Here is a 17816-nt window from a genome sequence, read left to right on the forward strand (position 1 = left end):
TGCAGAACACCTGAAGGGACTGCAAGACAAAAAGTGAATGGGATTGAAGAGAAAAATGTTTCAAATTAATAGAGAAACCAGCATTTCAGAATAATCCATAAAAAGGCGTTGATTGTCTATTTATTAACAGTCCTTCAGTCCAATGGAGCATTTGGAAGGACTTGAATAATTAAAGAATCCTGTATGAGCTACTTCTCCTGAATTATTTCAACTCAGTTTCTACTTCCACCCCCTACAGCCCCCAAATCTATGGTAGGTTTTATTTTGAAATGACCTGCAGTGAGGGGGGGGGGGTGTCTGTCTCTTCTGCCACGTCTCAAGCCAAAGGATGAGAGGAAGTGGCCTTAAGTTGCACCAGGAGAGGTTCAGATTGGATATTAGAAAAAAAAAAAATTCCCTGGAAGAGTGGTCAGGCATTGGAATAAGTTGCCCAGGGTGGTGGGGGGGGTCACTGACTCTGGAAGTGTTCAAGAGGTGTCTGGATGTGGTACTTGGGGACGTGGATGAAGGGTGGTTATGATAGTGCTGGGTTGATAGTTGGATTCATTGATCTTGAAGGTCTCTTCCAACCCTGACTATTCTTTGACTTGCTGTGACTTGCAGCTGCTTTTGCAAACTGCTGCCATTACCCTGTACAGTGATTAATTGCTACCAGAGTTCCCATAAAACATGAGGACCATGTCCTGATGTCCTCATAGTTCACCAAGCAGTGAAGTCTCTGAATGTCTCCTTGTCTTCCCTTTCCTTGTCTCCCCTCTCCTCCTTTTCACCTTATTCCCTGTATCTCACACAGGCTCAGACTGTGGTCCATGAGCAATGTGTTTGCACTGGGTGAACAGGAAAGAATGATGTCCTGGTGCTCAGACCTGCTGCCTGCAGTTAAATATCAGTGGAGGGGCATGTTGAAGGTCACCCTGTTTTTTCAAGCTGGGAAGAAGCCTCTCATTCAGTAAGAACTCAGACAATCCAAGGTGAGGGATCTTTCCCATTGTAGCCAGCGTGTCTGATGGGCCTCGCCCAGCACTTGGTCAAACAGCTCTTTATTCCACAGGCTCTTGGAGAAGCCTGGATTAACTGATCTGAGTAGTCTGATTCTGTGCCCCCATTACTGCAGATCATCCTGTCACCATCAAATGGGCTGTTGAATTCAATTCTACTCGCTTAATGTCTTTCATAATTGTGCCTGTGCATCATTCCAGCCTCAGTGCTGCCTCTTGTTTTTAATATCAGCTGCAAGAGTGAGGAGGAGAGGTTTCTTCCTGATAAACAGAAAGATAACTAACGAGGTCATGGAAGCTGGAGCCTCTGTGTGTGTGCCCTGGTTTGTTCTGGGACCTGCTCTGTGAAATGCCACAGGTTTCCATGTAAAGCTGTCACAACCTGGAAGTTTTCTGTCAAAACAGTCCTGCTTAAAACCACAGGAGTTGATTTGTAAATGTTTTTCTTCAAATTAAGAATGCATAATAACATAGTACCATAATAATTGACTGTCTCAACACCTATCCATGTTTATACCTTGCTTTTTGTCAGGACCTTGCTGTTCTGGCACCAGGTCACAGTCCTGCAGTTTGAATAGACAAATCTAATCACTGAGTTTATCCCTAAGATTTTATTTTGGGAAAAAGAAACCAAACAAACTTTTAAATATGAGTTTTTGTGTATGTGCTCACAGACTATATTAGTCGAAATCTTCACATTACAGGAAAAGTCAGGAAAACAAAGAACAATGTTGTTATAAAATATGTGTATATTTGCCAGTACTTTGTATCACAGAATCCCAGAATGGTTTGTGTTTGAAGGGACCTTAATGATTATCCAGTTCCACCCCCTGCCATGGGCAGGGACACCTCCCACCAGCCCAGGTTACTCCAAGTCCTGTCCAGCCTGGCCTTGGACACTTCCAGGGATCCAGGGGCAGCCACAGCTTCTCTGGGCAACCTGGGCCAGGGCCTCCCCACCCTCACAGGGAAGAATTTTCTTGTAATATCTTATCCCAACATAGTCTCTGTAGCTTGTATTTATTATGCCATATGTGCAGAGAGCATTTGTGCAGTGTTGTTTTCCCCTGCAGATGACTAATTCAATACAAGAAAGATTTTTGATTCATTTTTGCTTTGGTTTGGTTTTCTTTCCTTTTCCATAGCAACTGTCTGTTGAAGACCCTTCCTAAATTGACTGAAAACAGTGTGTGGCACATTGAGAGACATTAGGTTCAGAAAGACTCCCCTCCCCAGTCAGAAGGAAAATTTAATTTCCAAAATGTTTTTCGTTACCTCAGACAAGAAGAGCATAAATGAAAGGCAAGATACGGGTGATGATGTAGGTATTCCCCAAGAGCATGAGTAACACTGGTGGTGTGGAAATGGGAAATGATGTGGCAAATCAAGCTTTTTGTTTGTTCACCAGCTTTTTGCATGACTTAGTAGAAGCTCAGTCCAGTGCCCAGCCACACACGTGTGCCTGCATCCCTCTTTGAGGATGGAACTGGTAAGGACAAAGCAGCTGCTACTTCATTATGCTCAGAGCAGTAAGCAGGGGAAAAAAATTGACATTCTTTCTTGTGGGAAATTTAACATATTACCCCATTCTGGCAAAGGAGAAGATGTGCTGGAGTGGGAGAATGTATTATTTGGAGTTATTCATTTAAAATTACAGTATCTAGCAGGCATCCAACTTTTTATCTTAAAAATAGTAATGATAAAACAGTAACTGATGTGAGATGCATTGGAAATACAAATTACTGATATAAATATCCTGTCGAGACTTGATGTTGGAGAAGGAGGAGTATTTTATCTGGGCAATTATAAATAACATGGAGAAAACCTTCTGTACCATATGCATGTGGAGATGCACGTTTATAAGTTTAATGGGTCTAGTGGCAACATATCCCTGTGGAGTCAGAAACTGAGACAACAGTATCCAGTATAAAGTCACTGCACAATAGTCACTCGGCCTGAAATGACTGTGTTCTCCTTTTGTTTGCTAATTGCTTCACTTCAGAAATAAATACCAAGACTTAGAGCAGTATTTATGCCATCCAGAGCCCTCAGAATCCCAATTTATCCGTTTGTTTCCTGTCTCAGTGGACTTGAGACAAAATTTCTCTCCGGTTTTGTGCCGTGCACAAAATTGAATCTGCCATAATTTATCTGCCAAACAAGATGAGTGTCTTTCAGCACGGCACAGGATTGTTATGCTTCATGTCACGCTCAGGAGCTGTCTGACCTTACTCATTTCTGAATAAGAACAGCAGAACCAGACTGGTATGAAATGCTTTTTAATGTCTGTGTGCTGCTTTCAGTTCTTGATCCCTTTTGCTCGTGTGTTTTGGCTGAGGCTCCATTCGATGGCCGCTGGGGGCATGTGGAGAGCTGAGTGGTTTTGTGGCCACGAGGAAACTCAACCACCCTTTGGTTATTTTTTAGGGCAGTTCTGCAGTTCAGATCACCATTTTGTAAAGGTGCAGGTGACTAAAAGGAGCCTGGCCATCAAGCAGTGCAGGGAACCAGGTCACAAACAAGGCAGACCACAGGACATAACTGAAACACCAGCTTGGCATCTGAGCAAGTTAATCAAATGCCTCTCAAATCTTAATCTCTTGGTCTCAAGCCCTGGTTTGAGGAACAAGGAGAGGGATGAATGAGCAGTCAAGCACTGCTAATTAGCACTGAAGGAGCAGTGCATTTCATGCCATTGTTACCACAGGTCATCCTGAGCACACAAGTGGATATCAGCTTGCAGCAAAAGTCATTTTTGGAGTACCTGCAAATTACATCCCTTCGTTTTCTATTTTTCAGGTTCTCTTCTCAGATAGATTATATTTTTTTTGTGAGGTGGTAGCTCAGGTCATAAAATCAGAAAGGGTTTTTTAAGAGATCATCTCTTGATGAACTGGTGCTCTAATGCCTTCATTTCAGAGGAGTGCTTCTGTCTGTATGTGCTTCACCAGAGTCAAAGCAGGTTACTGGCTAATTGGAGAGCTCTTGCACAGCTAGAACATTTGGGAGTAGGTTTTATTATGATTTATTTGTAGGTGGAAGACTTACTGACATCTGCCACACCACAAGGAGAAGAAAATCAGCAGTTGCACGTGTCGACCTTTGGGACTGGTTTTATTATTAACATCTGCCCTCATTTTGGTGGTACTTAGCTGGGTGGATGAGCCAGTGGCTCTTTTCCTCATTCATGGAATCCCAGAATCCCAGAATGGTTTGGGTTGGAAGGGACCTTAAAGCCCAGGGACACCTCCCACCAGCCCAGGTTGCTCCAAGCCCCGTCCAACCTGGCCTTGGACACTTCCAGGGATCCAGGGGCAGCCACAGCTTCTCTGGGCAACAATTCCCTCTGTCTCAGTGCAGGGACAGGATTATTTCTGTGTTCTACAGCACCAAGGGGGCTTAACTAAATCAGTATAAACAGAAATCTGTTAGGAACAAGCTCATGTTTTCTGCCATGGAAGGGCTTTGTCTTGTCATGCCTCGTGGTTTTTCATGTCGTGTCCAGCGAGAGGAACCTCAGGCAGCAGAACTGCTGAGCAGCTTCATGTCCCCTCAGCAACTTCATCCCTGCTGCCCCAAAGAGTTTTATCTCTAGGGTGGTTCTTTCTTGTTGCTTTGTAGAGCTGAGAAAAAAAAAGAAAAAAACCCTCAAAAATCCCCAAACCCCCAAACCAACCAAACAAAAAAAAATCAAAAAAACCTCCCAAGCAACAACAACAATAACAAAACAAACACCTCCCCCCCAAACTAACCAACCAAACAAAAAAACCCCATATTTTTTTCCTGCCCTTTTCTTGGATTTACTTCTTTGTTTGCAACACATCTGCAGTTTCATTTACTGATCACTTCCTTAGTGGCCCCTTCTAAACGTGATTTTAAACTCAACAGAGCCAGAGGAATACAATTACATGAGTGAATTTTCTGTATGTCCTGAATAAATTAGGGGAAGAAACTTGACTTTGTTTGCCAGCATGTTCTGTGGAAACACAGCTTAAACCCACTTAGATCACTGGTGGGAATTACATTGAAATGGAATTAGCAGAAAGGATTTTATATTAAAAATCTTGAAGCCTGTCAGCCAACCATCATCTTTTTATTCTTTCTACTCTTCTCGTCACCTGAATGTTGTTATTGCAAAGTTGTTGCCAGTGAGGGATTGTTAGGAGCAATTCACTTGACTAATTGCAACCATCAGCCAGCCCTCAAATTGATGGCTGGAGTGGTCTGCACTCAGGAGAACATAATTCCTTGGGGGCCCTTGCATGGCAAGGGTTGGAATTTGGTGTAGGTGGGTTGTCACTTTATTTTTTTGGATTTCCTTTGTCACAGTGTGTACGAATCACGTCTGTTTTAGCGAGGTTGATTTTCAGGTGTTTGGAAAATGCTGGTGTTCTGGTGCAAAGAGGTTGCTTGGACTGGGCACCTACAGGTGAAATGGAGTCACCCAAGATGTACATTATCTACCTCAAAGTGTGTGGCATCGAGGAAATGTATTTTAACGTGTTTTCATTGACTGATGAGTTCACTGACTGAATTGCATTGACTGATTGGGAGGCATAAAGCAAAAGAGAGGATAAACTTCAATAGTTGAATTTATTTTTTCTGCAACCAGAGTAATTTGTTTTCTCAACTTGATGACACCTCAATTTTCTGAATACAGTCACAGTCCCTTGGTTAAAATGAGTTCTGACAGAGGATAGCAGACCTTAATTGCAGTTGCACAGCAGCTGTGGGTCAGTATAAAGGTGTGGTGTCTTCCCTTTACTGTCCCTCTGAAAGTTAACTTTTAAAGGAAACTGCAAAGTTCTATCTGGGATTATATTAAAAATATTGACAGGCTTTTCTGTACCCACTATATCCGTTTTCTGTATCCACATTTCATGAGGTTTAAAGAATGTATCTCATTTTAAGAAATCATCTATGGCAGTGTGCAGGCATGTGACTCCCAGGAATGGTTAGGAATTTCCTTGGGCTGTCAGGTTATATTGTTACAAAGAATAATCTCCTTTTTTTGCACTTTTGAAGAAAAATACCAGCTTTTTTTGCAAGCTGCTACTCTGCCTTTTTTTTTTTTTTTCCTGAAAAATATGTTACATATTTTTGGGGCTGCTGCTGTTCTTTTCATCTTCCAGGAAAGTTTTATTTACTGTTGTTTGCATGCACAAAAAATGTATTTGGAAATAATGGTTTTCCATGATTATGGGGAAAGAAAATGTTTAATTTCAATAGTGTAGCCAACTGGTAGAACAGTTTAAACACAGTAGAGAGGAGAAGAAGATAAAGACTTGCTACACAAAGGCTATCCCTATTGGTGAATCCAGAGGAGACAGATGGAATGTCAGTTTTTATTGACATTCAGTAAGATTAATTTATAATTTTATTAGATTGGCTTCAGGTTACTTTGGTGATCTTTTATGGGGCATCCTCTGTTTAGCTGAAGATTAAAGGTGTTGGAAAATGGAGCATCTCCCGTGTTAACACAAGGAATTCATGGCAGGCATATTAGGTCGTTTCTGGGAGGTTTTTGGAAGTGGTGTCCAACACCTGAAGAGGTCAGAGTCTATCTGAGCACTGTGCCAGACAGCAGTGACAGAGACACGAAGACAGACTTTAAGCAGAATTGTCTCATTAAAGGAGAAATGCAGTGATAGTTCATTCTCCATGAGCAGCCTCAACCTTCACATTGTCTTTGTCTGCTGGTCCTGAAAATTGCTTTTGTGTGTTTGATCCGAAAAGTGTTCTTTGCAGGAGTCCTGGATTGCTTTAGACAGAAAATATCAGGGTGGTGAATTTTATACTTTTACTTGCAGTCCACTTTGTCCCCCACTAATACATATTGGCATTTAATCTGAGTCTGTCCTGCCTGGGCTGTGTGACCTGCTTTGCCAGAACCAGATGGAGGGATCAGGACTTGAGCAGCAAAGCCTCAAAGTGATATCCATGAGCATCCCAGTCCCTTTCATGGTTAATCACTTTACTCTTAACCTATAAAATGTCCCTTTTGACTATGACAGTCATCTGCACAGTGAATAAATAGATTACTGAAAGGCTTCAATATCTGTAGACCCTATGGCTTTCGGTTTGAAGTCTAATGGTATTTATCTGCAAATATTTTTAACTGTACAAAATGAGGAAGATATGAAAGAAAATGAAGCTGCACTTTGTGATACAAAGGGGGCTGTGTGTCTCAAGAGACTATAAAGCAGTGTAATCCTTAATTTAGATTCTGTGGTACCCAGGTGAATAAAGTCGTACGATGCAAACTTCATGACATTTCAGTAAATGAATTATTTAACTGCTGATTGATTTTTATAATCCTTCTTGCGTTTTATTTGATTTTTTTTTTCCTCTTTTGTCAATTGAAGTCACTTTAAACAAATGGTTCTCCTTCAGTGTCAAACAGGAGCACTTCTCAAAGGAAAGACTAGGAAAAACAGGAGATGGTGCTGGAATATGAAGGGCCCTTAGACAACTACATTGTTGTATTCCAGTGGCATTTTGGTTTGGCTTTTGTGGCAACCAGTGAAGTGTAATTTACTTCTTCAAGCAAACTGTGAAAATGAGCCTCATGGAACAGGTCTTCATCCCCCCAGTGAAGGGGTAGAGGAGATGGCCAAGGCTCTTCCCACCTGAGAACAGACACAGGTTAGATAAGAAAGTCCAGGTAGGAATTTTTTTTTCCATAAGAAGAGTGATTAAACAGTGGGAAAAGGACCTAGACAAGCTGAAGAAACTCCATCTTTGGGGATTTTCAAGCCTAACTGGGAAAGGCTCTGAGCAACCTGTTCAGGTTGAACTGCACTGAGCAGCAGGTTGGGCTCTGGATGGTCATTAAGACACAAAGAAAAGGATTAATTCAGTTCAAGGTTTCTTCTGGGCAGTGCATTAGTCAGAACATTGGCATTATGCACAGGTGGATGTTTTGTGTCTGCTAACTGACAGTTTCCTTCTAAATATTTGTGCTAGATTGAAATGCCTCTCTCAATGCAGAGCATGGCATGGAGTGGGCAGTGGGATTGCAGAGTACTCTGTGTGTCTGGTACACTGGTATCAATCCCTGCAGATAGTGCTCCACCTAACACAGGTTGGTTGGTGACCAGGGTCTCAAGTGCTACAAAGTGTTTCTAACAATTCAAGATTCTAAGGTCAAGAAGGAACTGTAGAAAAATTCTGTACCCTTCCTCAATATTTTAAAATTCCGTCTCAGTGATGGCATGAGAACCTTCATCTCGCTTCTCATTTGGGCTAAACTGACATAACATCTGTTTGTCACAGCTGAGGATCTGGCCCTGCATTGCCTAAAGTGGCCCGATAAGAGCAGCAGGCGCTGGAGCAGAAAATTAAAGACATCATATTGTTCTCAGGCAGTGATGGAGAATGAGCAAATGGTCAACACAGACTCTTGAATTCCCAAGCTTTTCTTGAGAGTGCATTATAGAGCATTAGAGAACCACACAGGCTTGTTGAACATCCCTTTCTGGAAGGAAAACATTCATGACAGATAAAAACAGAGCTTTTCCTTGCCCTTTAGTGAGAGAGTGATAAGGTTTATATATATAAAATTGAAAGAATGCTTTCAACCACAGTACATCACAAAAACTTCTGGAAGTTCTGAAATGACTGAGGAATAAAATGAGTTTATTGTGTTTCCCTTTTCTAGATATCTGAAATAGCCTCTCCACTACCAGGCTCCTGTAACAGAAATAAAATTAGTTGCTACAGTTCTGTACAGCCAAGCGTTGGACACACATATTGTGTGTGGCACAGCAATTAAAGTGTTGCTGGTGCTGGTGTTTGCCTGCCCCAAATAAATAATCAGTTACAGTACTTATGTGGAACTGGTGACCAGGAAATGTGGAAAACTCCGGGTTGTTGGTGATCACAGAGCCATGAAGGTTGGAAAAGCCCTCCCAGCCCATGGAGTCCCCCCTGTGCCCGATGCCCACCTTGTCCCCCAGCCCAGAGCACTGAGTGCCACGGCCAGGCCTTCCTGGGACACCTCCAGGGATGGGCACTCCAAACCTCCCTGGGCAGCCCCTGACAAGCCCTGACCACCCTTTCCAGGGAGAAATTCCTCCTCCTGGCCAACCTGAGCCTCCCCTGGCACAGCCTGAGGCCGTTCCCTCTCCTTCTGTCCCTTGTTCCCTGGCAGCAGAGCCCCCCCCAGCTCCCCCCTCCTGCCAGGGAGGTTTCTGCAGGTAACCTCGAAGGTTTAGAAAGGGTTTGAGCTGGAGTGAAGTATCAGCTGCAGTGAAAAAAAAAATGTTTTTTCCATGCAGTGAATTTTCCATTCAAATTCAGAATCCTTTTTAGTAGGGTGATATGCTTCAAAGTTTTTCTAATGGAAAGATAATTGGAATGGAAGAGCTGCCTCAAGATTAAATGAGTTCCTTTATCCTGGTGTGTGAATAGTGTTGGGTCAGCAGCTTGCTATCAGATTTGGGGGGTTAAATTTTGGTAAAAAGATGCAAATGCATTTTTAGCATGTAATCTATAGTTACGATAAATTTTGTCACTTGGCATAGATTTATTCACGTAAAATAGGATGCAGATAGGCAGGCCTGTACAAATGTTGACAAAGTTTAAGTGGAGATCTTTCAATTTATTTTTCTATTTTCTTTTATGTTTATGTTGGCATTTCACCCATCTGTAAATAGAAAATCTTTCATTTTGAAAGTTGTTTCCAACTTAGATTAACTGCCCATGAAATTTATAAATTAGAGTTCTGTGAATAACTTTTTTTTTTTTAACCATGTTCCACATACTCCTTATATTTTGCACTTTTTTGTTCATTAAATTGAAAGATGACTGTAGGGACCAATACAAATAAGATGGGAACAGTTATTCATTAGCTTGCATTAGTTCTACTGCACATTGCTTTTCTTCCCTACTCAGTTCTTCTCTCGATTTTCTTAAACCTTACGGGGAGGAAAGAACGTGCCCAGACTGGAGCAGGGCACTTTTAAGGGATTCTTAAAGAAAAAGAGCCATGTACCAAGTTCACCTTTTTGGTTTCTGAATCTTTTTCTTGCCTGTATTTCTTTTTAGCTCTTCACAGTCACCTTCAGATATCCTTGCTAATTGAAAAGGTAATCCCTGAGGTGAAGTAGCAGGTTAAGACTTCTGTTTCTCTGCCCTAACCATCCTTCTTTTCACTGATTTATTTTAATATGAAAATAAGAAGTGTGCATGGCAAGAGAACTGTCTGAGTGCCCTGCAGAAGTTACTGCCCCAGAGGCTCAGAAGTGTTATTCCTGCCCTGATTTTATTTTCAGTTTACTTCAACTGGAGTTTGTGGAAAGGATACAGCACTTGCAGGAAGTGCTTTATAAATTGCTGTGAGGATAGCAAAGTAAAGTAGAGTGAAGAATTTTTTCCTGATATCCAAGCTGAGCCCCCTGTGGTGCAACTTGAGGCCATTTCCTCTTGTCCTCTCCCTTTTAAGGTGGGAGGGGAGACTGACCCCACCTGGCTACAACAGCCTTTCAAGCAGCTGCAAAGAGCAATGAGGTCTCCCCTGAGCCCCTTTTTCTCCAGGTGTCAATGAGACTAACATCTTTAAGATGTTAATTTGAATAAAAAGGGATTTTTTTTTTCTGTGAACTTGCTTGTTTTTACAGTTCTCACATGACATCTCCTTCAGGCATATTTTAGGTTAGTGTTTATTTTGCTGGCTCAAACGTGAAGGTATAGTAGAGAGAGATGCACAGAGATTCAATCTGTTTCTCTTTTTAAAAATCCAAGTGCTCAAAAGAAAAGCAGTGAGTACTGACCTGGTGTACGTGTTACATGTTTTGCAGCAGGACCATCCAGTTGTTTGGAATAATGTCACTGTGATTCCACTTCCTAAACCTGGTTCCTGGGATAGCTGCAGGTGCTGTCTAAGGAGAACTTAATGTATTCCAGAAAGGGGAGTTCATGGCAGTGTGCACTCTGCTTATTTGGTCTTTTTGCTACCTCAGAAAAGCACTGTATAAGTACATTTCTTTGAAGTGTTTGCAAGGTTATTGTAACTGGAAAGTTAAAATATAGAGTATTACCTTTGAATGTGCAAGAGGTGTAAAGCACTGGCCTTAGTGTCATAAATACACAGTGAGAAAATACCTGGTTTTTATGTTCCGTGACAGCACTGCAATAAAACATCCTCCTGTAATGAGTGAGGAACAAGTTTCATAGAGCTGAACTTTAAAACAAACTTTATTGCTGGAGCTGCTGTTATTTTCTAGAGTGAACTACACTGTGAGGAATCCAATCCATTTCCCACCTTTTGTGAATTAATATTGTGGGTCATTTTAATTCTTACATAATTTTTGTACTTGTATCTGCTTAGGATCCAAATGGGATGAAAGTATGATTCATTAGTGCTCTCAAGTAGGAGAATCAAAAGCTGCTCAGAATTTAAATTGGAGCCCGCTAAATATTACACATAATTAATCTCCTGTGAATGCCAGAAACTAAGGAGTTTCAATGTGTTAATTATACATAAAACATCTTTCAGTAAATGTCAGGTGACCCAGATGTTGCTGCATCCTGAGCAATCTCAGGACAGAAAGACCAGAAAATTGTAGAGGAAATTTGCACTTCAGCTCTAAGAGAAGAGAGATGTTCTTTGATGCTGCTTTTCCTAAAAGGTGCAAACATTCCGTGTTTTCTGGAGTCCCAGAGTCCTGTGTGTTGTACTGTACCTGTGTCTGATGGCACTTGTCCTCACTGCAGCTCCAGAAGTGCCAGTGGAATGGAATGACCTTCTGCTTCACTGCCTGAGCCAAACACTTCAGTCTATCATTTTGGGAGCTGCTGAGTTTGGCATTTCTTGGTCGCTTTGTTTGGGGTTACGTGGGCTCAGGTGTGCTTTTGCATGCAATTCACATAATTCCCTTGACTTGCAAGCTGCAGGAATATACTTTCTTCTGGAGATGGTGCTGCAAATTCAGCAGAAGAAATTGTCCCCTGTGAGGGTGATGAGGCCCAGGGTTGCCCAGAGAAGCTGTGGCTGCCCCTGGATCCCTGGAAGTGTCCCAGGCCAGGTTGGACGGGGCTTGGAGCAACCTGGGCTAGTGGGAGGTGTCCCTGCCCATGGCAGGGGGTGGGATGAGATGAGCTTTAAGGTCCCTCCCAACCCAAACCATTCTGTGATTCTATAAATGAGCTCTCTTAACCTCAGTGTAGTTTTCCATCGCCTCTTAAGGGCTTGTCTCCTGAGGACATCCTTGGGGAACCAGCCTGTTGTGTTCAAGAAAGGAGATTTACTGCAAAAGGACGGGTTAGCTCTTGCTTTGAGCAGCCTTGGGGGGGGCAGTGCTGTGAGGCTGAGGGGGCAGGAGAGGGTCCAAGGATAAGGAGGAAGCCTGTGTGGGAGGTTTTAACCCTGAGCTCCTTGAAGGCTGTGCAGCCTGGAGGTCCACTGTCGTCTCAGAACAACACGCTTTGCAAAGCTTTGAAAAAGCATAAGAAAAAAATCCTTACTTTCTTTATATCCTTCAGGCAGTAAAATTCAATTTTGTTTCTGCTGTTGAGAGTATTGTGCCCGAGCTGGGAAAAAAAACTTTGTTTGTTCTAAAATGAAAATGATCAGAGCTTACAGAGGTTCTTCACTTGACTTTTTAAAGACTGTGTGTTTTACAACCCTCTTGAGTAAAAAAGAACATCTGTGAAAGGAAAGGTGCAAGCAATGATCTGCTTGCAGTATATTCACAATTACAAGGTGAGGAAACTCGTGGAGTCAGTGACTGTATTGAAACTCTTGAAAATGCAATTCACTCCTCAGAAAGTGTTTAATTTTAACCTTTTCCTGCTGCAGAGGTTTGCAGGAGGCTGTAAATATCATTTTGAGTTGCTAACGAATGAGACATGATGATCCTAAAAGAATGGATTTTAATCCTCAAAAAAAACACCAAAATTTTGAGTATTTGACATCCAAAGGTATTTTACTTTGATTATTTTGTAATGTAAAGTGTTTGCCTCAGAAGTTGTATGTGTATATATAAAACAAACATTATTGCAGTTCTAAGCTACATTTATGCAGTTAGTATGTCTCGTGATGCTGGAGAAAATTTAGAAAAAATATCACTGACTATTCTTGTTGTACAGAAAAGCATTTCATGATGTGAAGCAAGAACTCCAGGGAATGAAACAGATTCCCCCTTAGGCTCCCACATTGACCCTCACGTTGCCAAGACAAGGAGCAGTAAAAGCTGCTCCACAAGGTCCCTGCTGAGACCAGGAAAGAGCCAGAAACATCTGGCAGAAAATGAAATCCAGATTTTTGCATCTGCCTGCTGCCCTTGCCAAGCTGTGCCACGTGAAGGCTGGAAGTTGCCTTTAGGTGTTGAAGTTTTTTAATGTTTTTAATAAAAAAAGTTGAACATCTTAGATATTTTTTAATTTAGAAAAAGAAATTACACCGTTGCAGAAAGAATCAATATCAAGCTAACCCTTAAAATTATAGAGGTCGCAGTGCAGTTTAATTTTAAATTCTAGTGCCATTTGGGAGAAAAGCTTATTTCTCCAGTTTTGGGCATAGTGGGATCTTTCTGGGATGGTGCAGAGAGTGAGGAAAGAAGAATCGAGTGCTGAAGTTGGATTTAAGTTGAAGCTGAAGTACTTCTAGGTTTAACATCCCTCAGTACCTTCAAGGTGGTATTAAATATGATTTTGGAGAGGTTAGAAAGGAATAACCAAGTCCTGTGTGCAAAGAGTCCTTTTCCTGAAGCAGAAATTTCAAGACTTCGTGTTAAATTTCTCACACTCTTGTTCCATATCTTTAACTTTTTTCCTTGAATCACCCACCTCTCCCTGTGGCTGATGTGTTCCTGAGGGGGATGGAACTTCTCTGTGCTCCTCTGCAGCTGCTCCTCCAACACCCACGTTTTCACCCCAGGTGTGTTGAGGTTTAGGCACCCCAGAGAGCTCTGGTTCCACCCATCACATGATAGAATATTTATCTCCTATTATGACAATCCCAAAATCTACAGCCCTCAATCACACAGTAATTCTTGGCACTGTTGCTTTTGTTAATGCAGACACTGTTCTAAGGGAACCCTTCCTCTGCAGGAATTTGTCCCAATTTTTTCCTCACAAACTGTGTCACACTAGGAAATTTTTCAGTTCAGAATTAAAACCAGAAGTTGTGAAATTCAAGGCCTTTATTTGTTAACAATAAAAGTGCAGTTATTAAAATAGCTGCCAGCAGCAATGTATCGTATCTGTTTCGTGGTGCTTAATTTATTTAATACAGTAACATGCATAAATTAGACCTTAATAGATTCATTAAAAAAGGCAAACAACAACAAAAGTGTGGATATGGCACTGGAGGAAGAGCTTTAGTGGTGAACATGGTGGTTGTGCTGGGTTGACCTTGGTTGGACTTGATGATCTTAAAGGTCTTTTCTGGCCTTAATGATTCTGTGACTCTGTAATGGCTTTGTGGACACAAAGGCATTTTCTAGTGGAGTGTACATCCCTATTTTCAGTTCACATATCTTCACATATATGCTTCCCATAGTCCTGTTTCACATTCCCTTTCCAAGCAGTCCACAAACGTCCATGTGTTTTCAGGAAGGGTTGGAGATGTTTGTCACGACCCTGTGCCACTGCAATTGTTCTGAAAGCAGCGACTGTTGGTTAAGAAAAGGTAAATAAAATGTTGCCCGTAGAGTACTTGTAGTTATTACAGCATTTTTCCCTAAGCAGAAGTTAAATTTATTCTTTAGAAGCAAAATATCAACTTAAAAGCAAACAAGAAAACCTAATCAAGACACCCAGAAGGTTTATGCTTTTTATTTGACTCTGCTACATTTTGCTCTGCTACAGCATTCTCTGGAGACAAAATACTCCTGTTCCTTGGGAGTGGCACATGGATTTTAGGGCTGCAGCTACCTCGAGTAAGCTTTGTTCCCTCCTTTTGCTCTACTGAATATTCAGAGGACGTGTAAAGGTCTGTACACGGAATTTTTTACCCTGATGGTGTTTGCTGCTGCTGAAGGTCTGTCAGTGCACGTGTGACTGGGAGCTGTTGCTGCTGTGGCACAGAAATAGGTGTTACATTAATTGGCTGGTTCTCTGCTTCCACAACTTCACGAGAGGGTTGGGAACAAATACTGCCTCCCCCTGTGCTGCCTCTTAAAACTGGTTGCAATAACTGTAAGTCAGGAGCTGAGTCAATACTTATTTTCTTTTTCCTTGAGCTGTACCCTTATGGAGCTCCTTACTTTGAATAAATCACCCAATAAAGCAAGGAAATTTCCATAATCCTTCTCCTGCCCCCCAGACAAGAGGAAAAGGTAGGATTGCTCTGCATCTTCTCAGTAAAAAAACAACCAAACATACCAGCACTGCTGCCTTGATGGAAATTAGGAGGCAGATAGGGTTTTCTGGCACTGGTCTAGACATGGCTGGATTTTGCAGCAACCAGGGTTTTGTACAGTCCTAAAATACCCTTAGCAGTTTCTGATGGGGTACATGAGCTTTAGAAGAGTCCAAGCAGCAAGAGAAAGGAATTTATAGATTATGAAATCTAACTAAAGAAAAATAATCAGCAGCATAGAGAGAAAAAGAAAAGGACTGAAAATGGGTGGGTGAGGGGGGAACAAAGATGCTGCTAAAGGAAAGTCCTGGAATTGCTTTCTGAAACTGAAGTGATGCATGGGGAAATTCTTTCAAAAAGTTCTTGTCCCTTATAGTGTGGGTGGGTTTTGTTCAGTTTTTCAAAATATTAATAGATTAGACATGTTTGTTTCCATCCTGATTTTTGCCCTGCAGTGTTTGATTTGGATGTTCTACTTTACTCTGACCCTAATTAGTGTCTCCAAGATATTCACCCTTATTCAGTCTTTACAATTCTGAATTAATTGGGCCAGATTCTGAGTTTAACTTAACTTGGCTGGATGTCCATGAGGTGTGGCTTGAATTGCTCCATGGCCATCACACAAACCAATACTGTTGCACTAATAATAGAGGAGTCATTTTATCACTGGTGGGGTTTTACTTACTTTGTACCAAGTGAGCCTCTTGCTTTTCATGGTCTCTTCCTTCTGACATAAGTTAAGGTTTTCTTGAAGCCAATGTATATTCCATCTAGTAAAAGGGCTCTTTTTTTTCTCTCCTATATTCTGCCCTGCCAGGGTGTGTGTGCCTCTTGTGGATTTACAGCAATAACCCTTCTCTGTGTTTGTGTCCTGTTATCTGTGTCACAGGGAAGGCTCTCAAGGCCAACTCCCCGTGTTTTCTGGATAATGAAATGCTTTGCATTTACTTGCCTGTGTGAGTACAGCCCAGGAATTCTTTCAGCTTGATTCTTTAGTGAAGAAGTGCAGGAAACAAAGGGGTGTGCAGCCTCCTTTTTCTAGCATTTGGTAACTCTCTGTTTTCAGCATTCCTGCCAAAAGCAGGGAAATACAAACAGATTGACTTGCTGGGAGTGCAGGTCATTATCAAATGGAAGGATTGAGTGTGAATCCACAGTAGAGGCTATTATACTCAATGGCAGCTGCTGCTTCTCTGCTGACTGATTAGAAGTCTTTAATATCATAGAATCTCATGATGCTTTGGTTTGGAAGGGACCTTGAAGTTCATCCTGTCCCATCCCCTGCCATGGGCAGGGACACCTCCCACTAGCCCAGGTTGCTCCAAACCCCATCTAACCTGGCCTTGGACACTTCCAGGGATCCAGGGGCAGCCACAGCTTCTCTGGGCACCCTGTGCCAGGGCCTCCCCACCCTCCCAGGGAACAATTCCTTCCCACTATCCCATCTAACCCTGCCCTCCTTCATCCTAAGGCCGTTAAGGTCATTTGCTGCACTGCGGTTTGTGAGTGTTGGCACTGCTGCACATCTGGCCAACCCAGGTGGGCTGTGTCAAACCTCTCATGGCTTTTCACAGTGTTGCCCATAGTTTCTGTTATCAGTAGATTCTGTTCCAACATGAGGCCCTCAGACTGGAGAGGCCATCAGGCATCTGCCCTTCCAGCAAGCTGTGCCGGATAATCCTCCTGCACATTAATCAGGATGATCTTAAATTGAGCAGGTCATTTTGTTCCTGTGTTCCCTACAGCGAGGCTGCTCTGAACATCCTGCCTCAAACTGCTTGTGGCTCTTTTAGACACATTTATAATGCTGCCCAGAAGCTTCGTTTTGCTTAGCTCAGTTTATGTTTGCCCTTTGCACAGTTGGTGTGTATGGAGAGTAGCAGTACAGTCTCTTGGCCTTCATTTTATCAGATTTAAGAAGTTAAGCCCATCCTGCCTTGTTTTTGTTAAATATTCTCTAGGCATTTACCCCTCCCTGACTTTGTATACTTCTCTTCACCCCCTGTGCACTCCAAAAAGATTAATTTCAAGTACAGAGACCAGACAAGAGGTCGTACTGAAGATAAGAACTCACTCCTCAGGATCTCAGCTGTCCTCTGGCTCTACCTGAAACCAGGCAAATGGACTTTGCAAAATGAAACAGAAAAGCTGAGGACTAAGCAAAGAATTCTGTGGCTCACACGTAAGGAATTTGGGAAAATGAGGCATTAAATTCTATAATCACATACACAGTTGGTGTGTCTTGGTATGCGTGTGAAGTAACATATGAGTATTTCTGACATCTGAGATATGATTCAATATTTTTTATTATAAAAAATAAAGCACCATATTTAAGTGTTGAGCAAGATCCAGAGCCAGCTGAAGCTGTTCTGGTCAGGTTTTACTTTATCTCCAAAATAATTTGATCATATAGACAGATTATATTAAATTTGGGGTTGTGTGATTTTTTTTTTTCAATCAGTGGTAAATTTTCTGTGATCTGATGTTTCTAGGCTAGGCAGTCACCTGCAAAG

General features: G+C 41.9%; 2 protein-coding genes across 13 annotated transcripts in view; one reads left to right on the forward strand and one right to left on the reverse strand.

The window, feature by feature from the left end:
* The window catches only part of LOC127476606 (uncharacterized), a 623146-nt gene that overhangs the window by 443531 nt on the left and 161799 nt on the right, over positions 1-17816 (reverse strand). The gene's annotated exons all lie outside the window — the stretch shown is intronic.
* PCDH15 (protocadherin related 15) overlaps positions 1-17816 on the forward strand; it is a 670595-nt gene that overhangs the window by 137625 nt on the left and 515154 nt on the right. The window contains exons 3-4 of one of the 12 annotated variants that reach the window (XM_051799600.1): positions 2407-2487; positions 14811-14881. The exons of the other annotated variants lie outside the window; for them this stretch is intronic. The gene's annotated coding sequence lies outside the window, so the exon portion shown is untranslated. The remainder of the gene's footprint in view (positions 1-2406; positions 2488-14810; positions 14882-17816) is intronic. 12 annotated transcript variants of the gene reach the window in all.

The sequence above is a fragment of the Manacus candei genome, unplaced genomic scaffold (assembly GCF_025592945.1).
Source record: "Manacus candei isolate 608988 ecotype Guabito, Panama unplaced genomic scaffold, ASM2559294v1 h1tg000050l, whole genome shotgun sequence".
Lineage (NCBI taxonomy): Eukaryota > Metazoa > Chordata > Aves > Passeriformes > Pipridae > Manacus > Manacus candei.